This window comes from Pelecanus crispus, chromosome 2 (assembly GCF_030463565.1).
Source record: "Pelecanus crispus isolate bPelCri1 chromosome 2, bPelCri1.pri, whole genome shotgun sequence".
NCBI classification, from domain to species: Eukaryota; Metazoa; Chordata; class Aves; order Pelecaniformes; family Pelecanidae; genus Pelecanus; species Pelecanus crispus.
In genome coordinates this window covers 34613498-34626387 of record NC_134644.1, presented here as the reverse complement: position 1 = coordinate 34626387, position 12890 = coordinate 34613498, and positions in this window count along the sequence as shown.

Below are 12890 nucleotides of genomic sequence, written 5' to 3'. Positions count from 1 at the left end.
AGCTTAAATGGAGGTCTTGGGCCAGTGGCAGCAGCTGTGTGGGTGAAGGTCCCAGGTGAGGCCTCTCACAGCAATTGCAGCCTCTCTGTGCACCCAGAGCCCTGACATGAACCATCTGTCTTCATTCACCAGGAGAATTCCTCTGGTTACAGAATTACAGTTATCCTGCTGAAAAAAAATTAACTCAAAAATATCAGCTGATATAATTAAACAACCAGACAGCCTCTGACATCCTCTCAGAAAAAGAATTATCTTAAAAAGATAATTGAACATAGGTATACGTTTATAAACATTAGCAACACCAGCTGGGACAAAGACTGTGGAGAAAATATTCACTTATTTCCCATTAGTTATGATCTGCATTGCAGCAGAGAATGCAATTTTTAGTCTTCAAGAGACTTTGTACCAAGCAACTGTGGTGATGAATAAAAGACAGCAATTCTTGAAAACATTTTGTTACAAATTTTATAATAAGTGTGGGGTTTGGTATTGTTGTCTGTTTGACAGATAGCAACTGTATTAGATATACTTTCTGACTTAAATAATTTTGTGAGTTTATACACCTATTAGTAGCTTCCTCATTTGATTGTAGAGGGTTTTTTTTTTTAAATTTTAGTCAGTTCTTCAGCTAAGTGTAAAGGTAGAACCATCACTGTGGAAGATATAAAGCACTAAATTAGGTCTCCTGGGGCTTATATGGGAAAAAGAAAGAAGATAATGTGATTAAGAGGAAATTCAGACAGATTGTTATAAAGTTGGCAAAATAAAGAATCTTACGGTATTCCTGCACTAATGTTAGAAGCTTGGGAGCGCATCAGAAACTACTACAGATTTTCATGAATAAACATAATTGTAATTGGATTGGCAGAGACAATGTAGAACGAGCCTCACAACTAAAATGCTCATCAGTGACACCCTGTACTCAAAATGTAGGGATGGCAAAACTACTGTGGAAATGGCAGGCCTAGTGTATTATACACCTGGAGCCATACATTAAAGGTTCATCCCTGAATAAACATCCAGGGAATATGATCTGACTTCACATGAGACATACTGATTCAGAGGCTCATTCTTCTTCAGCGTTTGGTGGTCTTCCACTTTTGTAGTAGCTCAGAATCATATAATTAACCCAATACCACTTTAGAAGCAATTGCATTATGCTAAAATGCGTGGGCTTCAAAAAGAACATGCTCAGAATTACTTACATATAATAATTGCTCATGGTTTATACATTAAAACTACTATGAAAAAATGCAGAAGGGAGTCAGAAAGTAATGTGACTTTTTTAAACTTGAATTTGGCTCTTTTTGGTGTGCTTTCCTCAGAAAATAAGGGTTATGAAATGGTTCTGCTTCTGCAAGTTCCCCTTCTGGTAACTTGGAACCTAGTAGCATCAGTGACAACAAAAGCACTGAGATTTCACAGTTGGTATACGTCCTCAAGTTCAGTGAAAAAAAATGAAACCTAGGGATAGAAGAGAGCTGCTACTAATGTTTATTAAAGGAAAGGCATGAAGAATGCAGACATTTTACTTCCCATTTAACAGACGTGCTTAGCTGATCTACATACACTGGCCAGCCGTCCAGCACATGCATAACTGATCTAGTCATACCATGTGCTTTGTCTTGTACAGCCAGCAGGTAAAATAAGATAGATTTAGGATATGCTTGGTGCTGGGGTATTTGAGTTATATTTGCAAATCATGGTGGACATTGGAGATATTGGTAGCGAGGAGGTCAGCAAAGGTCTTGGAGAAGACCAGAGTTCTGCAGTGGGTGTGCTAAGTGGACCTGGGGCAATATGGGATTATTGCAAGAGTGTGTGCAGGACTAGGTCATAAATCCACACAAAACCAAATGTTAATATTAATCTCCAGCTTTTAAGGCAGCTTATTTTGCTCCTTATCATTTATAACTAGGGTTTGAAAGTATTTTTTTTAACTTAAAATTATCAAGAATGTTAATTTTTATAATTCTAGGTCTTGTGGAAAGACATTACAGGAGCCTCAACCATTTTATTTTGAAATCTCATAGCAACAAGCTGTATCTTTAATAAGATAACTTTTCTCCATTGTGAATTTTAGCCTTTGGATTTAAGAAAATATATATTTAGTTATAAAACAGCTTGGCTATAAATACGTTTTTATGATTGAACTATGGAATGCATTCACAGATACTTGAAGTCTTTAATTAGACTCTGTTTTATATATCATCAGTGGTCTTCCATATGAGTTTCTATAGTAAAATATTTTAGAAATACCAGCGTTCCCAAAAAGTTCCATAAAAGATCATAAACTCCACAAAAGCTTCTAAATTCTTACTATATATGTACACCATTACACAGAAAAGCTCCATAATCCACTTATTTTTGACTGCTGTTTGCGTTTAAAGCAACAGTTTCATGCAGGGATGATGATTATTTCCCAAAATGTCCTCCATAATTTATTTAAAGGAGGTAAATACTTGTACTTATATTTTCTTAGCCTTTTAGAACGTGGAAAATCTATTCCCAAATCAAATGCCCATCAATTAAAATAAGAGTAACAATAAACCAGTCTTTTCTCCTCCTAGTTTCTATACTAAATGCAGTTTCACAGAGAAGAAAACTTTAGTTTTTCATCAAACATTCTGAATATATTTGCATATAGAATAACCAGAAAAGACCAAATTACAGCACATTTTTATAGTAGAGTTATATCCTATGCCAAATGGAGAGCGCCTTTTCTAGGCTACAGCAAACAAAAAAATCAAAAAGTAGTATGTAACAGTAGTATTGCTGTTGCTATGGGTGTTCTGCATGTCCCCTTTGACTTCTTTGTCTAGTTAAGATATACTATTAATATGCAAGGACATTCAAAATCATGAGTCAAAGTCATGAGACCGGTCTACAAACAATCTGAGATTATTTTTGTAAGTGCGGGGTTGTGGGTTTTTCTTTTCTTTTGATTTGCTTTTTCGTCATTACATCACTTCTTAAAGTTTTCTCTTTTCTCTTCAACCACAAAATTAAGAAACTTATGTTTTGTGTGTGGCTTTTTTTTAAAGAAAATCAAGATCACGTAATAAGTACGTTTAAGAGCTTTGACAAAAGTACCTGAGACACATGTAAGACTCAAGAGAAAGGATAAACTTTTATGCTGCCATATAGTATTTTGCTTGGAAGTATCAGACAAATGGAAAAAAAACCCAGTCATAAAGTATCAAGTTGGGCACATCCTGCAAAGTTTCATGCACTTTCAGTTCCTTCAAGCTATGTGACCTCGTGCTCTGGAGACCTTTGAAGGCGGCTGGCAAGTCTCTGCTAGTCCATGGAGACTGGCCTATGACTTCACAGGTGAAAATGGGGTGAGAAGCTTTTGCAAATCTATCTTTAGACATTTCAGTTAGCTATCTGATTGCAGAGTATTTCCACAAACCATAGTGGGATCCCAGAGGGTGGAAGACAGGATAGCAGGGCTGGATGTATGTTCCTGTAGCAGGTTCTGCTTGCTTGGCGCGGCTGTCTGCGGGCAACAAACATCTACACAGGCTGGATGGAGGCAACAGGTATCCTTTAAAACCCTTCAAGTAGTTTCACGAAGCCGGGTATTCTAGAGACTTACGTCTATAACATCAAAGGCTACACATGAATCGAGGACTTGGAAATACTCCCAAGGTTGGTAAAGACGACATAAAACCAGACAGCTATGCATGTTGAATGTATCATAACAGGCACCATCCAGTTTAGGCATAGGCCAAGAAAGTCCCTCTTTCCCACATTTGAGATATTTATACCAGGTCTCCTCAAGGTAGATTCTCTAGTGTCTAATAATGTATGCACTTACACTACAACTTTTCCTTTAATCAGAACACTGATAAGATTTCCTTATTTTACTTGGCCATTTTCCAAGCCTTGTAGGAACGTATTTATTTTTAGACCTCTTGTCCTAAGTTAATTTGGTTGGAATTAGCCAAAGGGCTCAAAGGTATCAATGGAAAACAGAGAGATAAACATGCATGTATGCATGCTTGCACACTCACACACATACATACGCGCCCACGCATGCAACTTTGTTATCTTATAAAAACCAATCTGAAAGTACAATTTAAAACAAACCCTTCAGCAGTAATCTGCATGTTATACAGCAGCAAATACATAAAGAACAGCTAGCTATTTATTTGGTTTGGAAAATCTCCCTATCGCTCATGAAAACCCAAACTGAAATACAGTTATTAAGCTTATGTAGGAAAAAAGATTATTTTTATAGTCCCAGCAAGACACTTTAACTATATGGAAGTCCTAGCATAATGAAAGATTCCCTATTTGTCAAGTAACAGCATGGTGGTCAGCAATAAACACTAATATAATATAGCATGTCAGAGATCAAAGCCTCAGTCCTAAAAGACACAGAATAACTCATGAAATCATAATTACTGTTTTCATTTAATCCAGGCAGTTTGTTTAAAGCATTTTTTAAAGACATGCAAGCGTTTCAAAGTAAAATTTTTCTGAAAGCAAAACAGGAAATAATCTGGTTCCCTGTCCTTCCTCTTTTACTTTGTGGTACACCTATTTCTGATATTATATAAAAAACACATATCCAACCTACTAATTCCCTCATCACAGTCTTCCTTCAGTACTACTGTCAGCTGTACCATACTGAAGTGGAAACAGATTTCTTTTCCATAGGCTTCCTGCTTTGCGCTTAGTATCATATAAGCTATAACATGATTAAAATGTGCAGTCTTTTAAGATGCAAAACTCAAACTTGTGGTTTTGCAGAATCAGGTCATGATTATACAGTCAGTTTAATGTGATTAAATCCTCCTGATTAAATGCTGCTGCCAAATGGGTGGCATGTGCTCCTTAGCTTTCCTGATTGCGCCCGCTCGAAAGACTCAGTGCTTATACCAGCATAAGGAAGATGATGGGAGTGAGCAACTGGGCACACAGGGAGACAGAGTCGATTTGTGTCAGGTTAACGTGAGCATGTAGCCATCACTGCAAGCCACTTATTTGCAAGTTAGCAGGAGAGATGTAGTTTTACCTATTTCTGTGAAGCATTTCATACAGTTGGGGTACTTCAAAAAAGTGTCTTTTCCTTGTAACTTTTCTTGTTGCCATTTTTAACGAAACAACTTACAAATATTTATTATGAAGGAAGTACATTTTATTAGTTTGACCATTGGATTTTAATGCAAAAACTGTCAAATCAATGCTAATTTCTACATATCTCAAAACTGACCTTAGGACAATTTATGATCTGCATAAGAAGCTGTGTTTTCCCTTGTTCTTCTTGAAGAGAAAGGCCTACCCCAAATACTTGTGAAGTCAGTGAAGATCTAAAATCTACAGCTTCCTTAATAATCTAGAAATATGTAAAAACTGGAACCAAAAATAACTTTGGGGTTATGTCACAACCGTAAGTATAGTCTTACACATTAAAACTGAGACTATTGGGAAAGGATACAAGGGAGCATGTGGCCTCCACTGTGCCTAAAATCCTGAAAATTACAGTCAGTAATCACAGTAGTAGGCATATGCACCTGAACCAACAAAATGTTATCTTGAAAACAGCTCAACTCTTAAAATTAAGTGTCATTCCTAATTGGAAAACAAATCACAAAGTGCCACTCAAACTATTTCATTCTGTGTGTTTAAAAAGATTTTTTCCACATCCCTTCTGCAATCTTTTAATCAGCAGCTGTGTACTTTACATACATGATGAGAATGTTAACTACAAGGAAAAAAAAGAAAATGTTCTGTGGAAATAGATGTAATTTTGCTTTCTCTAGCTCCAGTGCAGCAACCCAATTTGTTCTAGATTAATTCCAGTTCATTGTAATTCATTCCACAACTGAACTTTCTTTAGACATAATGTAAAGATTTAAGAAGTTTACAAAGCTATGACAGCTTCTGTGTAACTAGCCCTCTCCTAGCTATGTGCATCCCAATGAACTAATGCAATTCTACTCACAGCTCTTATCTAAGGTAAGAGAAGAAAGGTATTTTTCCTTATTATCCCAGAAATAAATGTCCTTGGGGAACAAAGCTCTGTCTCTTTATAGTTATTTTTGGGTACAGAATGCTAAAGTGATAAAGTGGTCTTCTGAGTTCTGGAAATCTCCAGATTTTGGAGAATACTGATGACATCCTTTGAAATATTAATCTGCTTGTGGAGCACTGTTTGGAACAGAGATACCCAATCCCAATCAGTAGGCAGGTATCAGAAGATGTCTAAATGCGGTTTGGTCACAATCCTACAGACACTTAAACATGCTTGCTTTAGTTCTGTGCGTTGAGTGATTATAAAAGTTATTCCAGTAGCATAGTTAACAGTTGCAAAAGTTTTTGAAGGCTCAAAGCATTAGGAGTAACAAAGATGGAGGGTTTTGAATCAATGGGTATCTGTATCACAAAATAGAATTGCATCATCTGTACTTCCCTGGTTTTCTAAGGCTTTAGGATTCACATATGTAAGCAATTCTGTGTCAACAGGAAGAACAAAAACTTGCTTGCCTAGAACAGAATCTTTCATCATCACATGGCTCAGACACATGACTCCACAGACAGCGGCTTTAGGTGAAACAACAAAACCAACCGCAGGACCTGCTATAATGATGAACTGCAACTGTATTCAACATGTCTATTTAAAGCTATTTCATATTTATTGAAAAGCTATACAGTTTAAAATTACAGAGCAGACATTTCCTTTCCCCATTAGTAAGAATGACTGATAAATTAGATCCAGAAGTGCTTTTGGTAGCTACCATCAGCCTTATCCCAGATCACCTTTCCTCTCGGAGATAGAAGCTCTTTGGCTTGAGGGAGAGGCAGAAGATGGACAAAGCCTAGCAGCTTGCTCACTTCCCCTGGTATAGTACCCTCCCCAGGTGCAAAGCAGAAGACATCAGCCCACATTCATGCTCAGCTGTGAGAAAGAGAGGTATTTCTGTAAGGAATATGGAGGTGTTGCCACACTAGAGGCTTAGGAGCAGAAAGGAGGAGGGAAGCATATTCTCAGTATGAAAAAGGAGGAATGTATTAAGTCCAGATATTGCAGGGTGAGGAACAAAAAAAAAAAAAAAATGGCAGTGGGTGAGCAGAGAGAGCATAGATGAATGAAGGTGAATACTAGGAGACTTTGCAGGGCAGATGTTTATTTTCCACAGCTGGATGTAGATGGGACTGATTTTTTTTTTAACCTTAAAATTGCACAATAAATATATTATTCTAGCTTGGTTTTGTTTCTTTCCCCTGATATATTTTCTAACTGTGTTCATTGGACTGCTCAAGAAAGGTGCAAGAAAAGATCTCGTGCAGTTGATTTATGTTTTGTAACTGGAAAATCTCTGTTCCAGCCTTGCTCTTTGTCACCTTTGTCAGATAATTTGGAGCTTAAATTAGAGAACTAACTGCTGTTTGGGTTGTAACTCTGGAAACACTTGAAGATATTAAATAAGTTTTTAATTGCATCTTGTATTGAGGAAGAACTTGATGTAGCTAATATTGTTCCTAACTGGCAAGTTTTTAATTCAATGGATGACTAAAAATTCAAAACAACAATGTTAAAAGAAGTCATGTATCAGAGTTGGACAGAACACATCTTTTCTCTTCTCCTTCCCTTTTTCACCTCCAAAGCACTGCTGAGTGGAGTAAATCAGGCTTTTTCTGGCAGTTATTTCATATCTCAAAAGTGAAATGGTGATCCTTGTGGGAATCTAGGAAGAACAGGTTTATAATGAGTTCATGAAAGGCAGGTCCTGCTTGACCAACCTGATCTCCTTTTATGACCCGGTGACCCACCTGGTGGATGATGCAAAGGCTGTGGATGTCATTTACCTGGACTTTAGCAAAGCCTTTGACACAGTCTCCCATAATATTCTCCTTGGGAAGCTGGCAGCTCATAGCTTGGATGGGCGTAGTCTTCGCTGGATAAAAAACTGGTTGGGTGGCTGAGCCCAGAGAGTAGTGGTAAATGGAGTTAAGTCCAGTTGGTGGCCGGTCACGAGCAGTGTTCCCCAGGGCTCTGTTTTGGGGCCAGCCTTGTTTAATATCTTTATCAATGATCTGGATGGGATGAGGGGATTGAGTGCAGTAAGTCTGCAGATGACACCAAACTGGGTGGGAGTGTTGATCTGCTGGAGGGTAGGATGGCCCTGCAGAGGGACCTGGACAGGCTGGATTGATGGGCCGAGGCCAACTGTATGAGGTTCAACAAGGCCAAGTGCCGGGTCCTGCACTTCGGTCACAACAACCCCATGCAACGCTACAGGCTTGGGGAAGAGTGGCTGGAAAGCTGCCTGGCTGAAAAGGACCTGGGGGTGCTGGTTGACAGCTGGCTGAACATGAGCCAGCAGTGTGCCCAGGTGGCCAAGAAGGCCAACAGCATCCTGGCTTGTATCAGGAATAGTGTGGCCAGCAGGAGCAGGGAGGTGATTGTGCCCCTGTACTCGGCGCTGGTGAGGCCGCACCTGGAATACTGTGTCCAGTTTTGGGCCCCTCAATACAAGAAAGACATTGAGGTGCTGGAGCATGTCCAGACAAGGGCAACAAAGCTGGTGAAGGGTCTGGAGCACAGGCCTTATGAGGAGCGGCTGAGGGAACTGGGGTTGTTTAGCCTGGAGAAGAGGAGGCTGAGGAGAGACCTTATCGCTCTCTACAACTACCTGAAAGGAGGTTGTAGCGAGGTGGGTGTTGGTGTCTTCTCCCAAGTAGTTAGCAATAGGACAAGAGGAAATGGGCTCAAGCTGCGCCAGGGGAGGTTTAGGTTGGATATTAGGAAAAATTTCTTCACGGAAATGGTAGTCAAGCATTGGAACAGGCTGCCCAGAGAGGTGGTGGAGTCACCATCCCTGGAAGTGTTCAAAAAACGGGTAGATGTGGCACTTGGGGACATGGTTTAGTCTAGTCTACCCTTGATTGGTTTAGTGTGGACTTGGTGGTGTAGGTTAATGGTTGGACTGGATGATCTTAAAGGTCTTTTCCGATCTAAACGATTCTATGATTCTATGATAAAAGGCTGTTAATCAATCTGCGTAAATCCAAAATCTTTTATCACTATGATGACTAAGCAGATCTGAATTTCAACTCAAAACTGCATTGCAGACTCCTGTGCATAGGTGTTTAAGAGAATTTAGTTTAGTCTGTTACTTTGCAATCTCAACTTTGACTCCAGAGTAGTCTGGGTCAAGTGATGTTTATATTCAGTGTTTCCAAATAAAATCTATGTGATTGCATTGTTGGCTTAATGTGACGATATAATTTGACTTGCAGCATCTGTACTGCTTGTAATATGAGGCATAAATAAGCCTGAAGTACTGTGTGCTCAGCCTGAAGAAAAAGTGATACCCTTTGTTAAACCCACTGACATCAAGAAGGAAGGGAAAGACGAAACATGCATTTTTGGCTTACAAATCCTTTTTTCAAGTTGGCATTTCCAGAGGAACTATTTCAAGAGAGAACAGGAATTATCAGGAAATTATGGGATTTAATATGGAGAATTTCACCGTCCTACTTTAGGATATGCCTTTGCTGCAAGGATTAATACTCAGGTGTGTGGGTCACTCTGCAAAAGCCTATCTAAGATTATGCCTTTAGTGATACTTCATGACCTTAGATGTATTGCTGATGTCCTCATGTCAGCAGCAGTGGCATACATTGTTCCAATTCTTTCACAATAAACTGCGGAGAAACCTGTCTGTCTTTCTGGGAACCAATTACGAGAACGGACAAGTGGCAATTAGTCCTCCTGGTAAAGTGAAGGAAGAACCCACACAGGAAATCTGGGCTCCACCTCACACCTTCCTGTCTAGGTGGGACAGGTTGATAGATGAGATGGTCTTGTACGTTAAGGGAAAGGGAAGTACTGGCAACACATGAGTAGGAGTTGAAGTTAAGAGTGTAATGATCCTTAATTTAATCCTAAATGGTTTGCAGTGGTCTTGCAGAAGGTCTCCTACCTTGTAGAGGGCGTGTTACAATCAGGGAAAAAAAAAAAATTTCAAAAGGTAACATTAAAAAAAATCTTGGGAAAAACTTGAGGAGAAAAACAGAATGTCAATGATAAACCAAACAAACCACAGAAACAGTCAGAGGTATCAAACCTTTAGTCAAGGACACATTTTGTATATAAAATGCACCTGGTTAAAGATTCTTCATAATGGCCTCTCTGACTATATGCCTAATTATGAGGAAGAGGAGTGCCTGAGGAACAGGTTTTTCTGGTGAAGGAGGGACCTGGTAGTCCTTGTAATAAGTGAAAAACAATTTGGAGTTGACATAGGACCAGTTTTTACCCCTCCTTCAGGAGAACAGCAACAGACTTGTGTTGTAAAGTACACAGGAGAGAGTATTCTGGGTCTGTTTTTAACAAAACCAGGGGAAATGTCGTCATTCAAATAAGCAATGATTGTTGTACTCCTCTGTGTTGTCCTCTTCCTAATGCATTACAAGGAGCATTTAATTCAGGAGTTTGGATTTCCTGTGGCTCTTTTCAAAGATTAAATTAAATGTCTGCATTTTGTAGGGTGTTTTTGCATCAGTCTTTGTCATAAACAAACTGCTATAAGTGGGCAGCAAACCAAACGACCAGAAGAATGAAGCCAATTTGCAAAGTGACCTCGAAGGTCTAAGCAGTGAGAGCTTCAGCTCTAAGAGCATATACAATACTAATAAACTCCTCCACCCGAGAGAAGATGCAAACAGCAGTGATGCACAATGGAAGAAAAGTATAGTAAGCCCTCCAGTATCCTCACAGTTTTTGCCAACTCCTACAAATTTATTATCATTTACAATATTTAGCTTCTTTCTTAAAGTTTGTGGGGCCATGTCATTAAATGCAAGAAGAAACAAGCTTTAAAAAGAGTTTGTAGCCTTTATGATTGCAAAGCAAAGCCTGAAAATACAACTTGACTGCTTCTTAGAGGTTCAGGAAACAGGGAAAATGTAAACAACTTTCATTTCCAATGTCATGATTCTTAGAGCTTGGCTAATGGCTCTGAACACCTGAGGATGCTGATACTGCAGACAGAATATTTATTTTACTCTTAGCTATTCCATTCTTCTCATTTTCTTCCCCCCATCCACCCCCCATAAACAGATTAACTGTCTTAGAAAATCTGTTGATTATGGATTAAGCATTTAGGACACAGTGGAGAACATAAAGAAAAAAAAAAACCCAGGAAAAAGTTTTAGAATCACTTCTAATTCCCCTCACCCTCCCCAAGATAATGTATTAAATTACAAGAGTATTTATCCTCTGCTCAGCTTTCGGTTTTTAAATATATTTTCGAACTAAAGAAACTCTCTTATCATGTGTTAGTTGCAATAGAGTTAGTCAGATTTCTCAGACTTCTCAGGACAGTATCTTCATCTGGGTTTATGTAAAGAGGACACCATCAATCTCAGTTTTGCAAATACAAGTATGGTAAATGGAGCTAAATTTTTTAATGCATAGTGAATAGCTTTGCTTCCTACAGGTCTTTCTTTTGCTAGCTGTCAGTCTTACTAAGTGGGTATTTTCCACCAAAATGTTTTGGTTATAACCCATTTTGTGTTCTCCATGCCATTGGATATCTTCAGTTTGGTCTTAAGTCACTGGCAAAGTTCAGTGTCACCGTAACTCTTTATCATAGTATCAGTATCATAGAATCATAGAATGCTTTGGGTTGGAAGGGACCTTTAGAGGTCATCTAGCCCAACCCCCTGCAGTGAGCAGGGACAGCTTTAACCAGATCAGGTTGCTCAGAGCCCCGTCCAACCTGACCTTGAATGTTGCCAGGGATGGGGCCTCCACTACCTCGCTGGGCAACCTGTTCCAGTGCCTCACCACCCTCATTGTAAAAAATTTCTTCCTTATATCCAGTCTAAATCTACGCTCCTTTAGTTTAAAACCATTACTCCTTGTTCTGTCACAACAGGCCTTGCTAAAAAGCATGTCACCATCTTTCCTGTAGGCCCCCTTTAAGTATTGGAAGGTCGCAACAAGGTCTCCTCGCAGCCTTCAACTCTCCAGGCGGAACAACCCCAACCCCAAGCCTGGCCTCATAGGAGAGGTGCTCCAGCCCTCGGATCATTTTTGTGGCCCTCCTCTGGACCCGCTCCAACAGGTCCATGTCCTTCTTGTGCTGAGGGCTCCAGAGCTGGACGCAGCGCTCCAGGTGAGGTCTCACCAGAGCAGAGTGACAGAAATCACTGTAATCACTGTAATCACAGTATCATTGTAATCACTGTTAAAGCAGTATGTAACCTGAAAATTCAGGCCCACATTTCATCTGCTTGTGACATACTCATAACGTCTGGAAGGATAACCATGATACAATGATGCAAACAAATTCTTCTTCAGAAAAGTAAACTGAGTCTACTGGGTCTCCAGCACTGAACAAAACTAAAACTCATGTACACGAGTTGTTTGCAGTATGTTCTAAAAACGCCCACATGTATGCCCGAGAAGATACAAAAGCAGGTACTTCTCAGACCTGTGGGCCCATCACTTAGGCTGATCAACCTGCCAGACATGTTCAGGAGTTCAAATTTCAGAAGAGAAACAATCCAAACCCTTTTGCAACAGGTAGTTGCTGTCTTCAGGTCAAGCACAAGTAGCAGCAAATACTCTGAAGAGCAACAGAAATATCTTCAAACCATAGAGGTATGTTCTCATGACTCCTGACCTACTTTACTGTACTGCAGAATAAGCATTCCATTTAACGGTTTTGTCTTCAAATTAGTGTATAATCCAGATAAAGAATTGCACTGGTTGCAATGAATTTTAAGAATTAAGGTGAGTCTTCTAAAGAGTGTTGTATCCTATCTTGCTCCCCTCTGTAGCAGCAGTGTGCAAATAGCACAGGAAGCCTTCTGTTTGTGTGCATTATTTTCACAGAAAATCCATGGCCAGAAGCTAGGCAGCT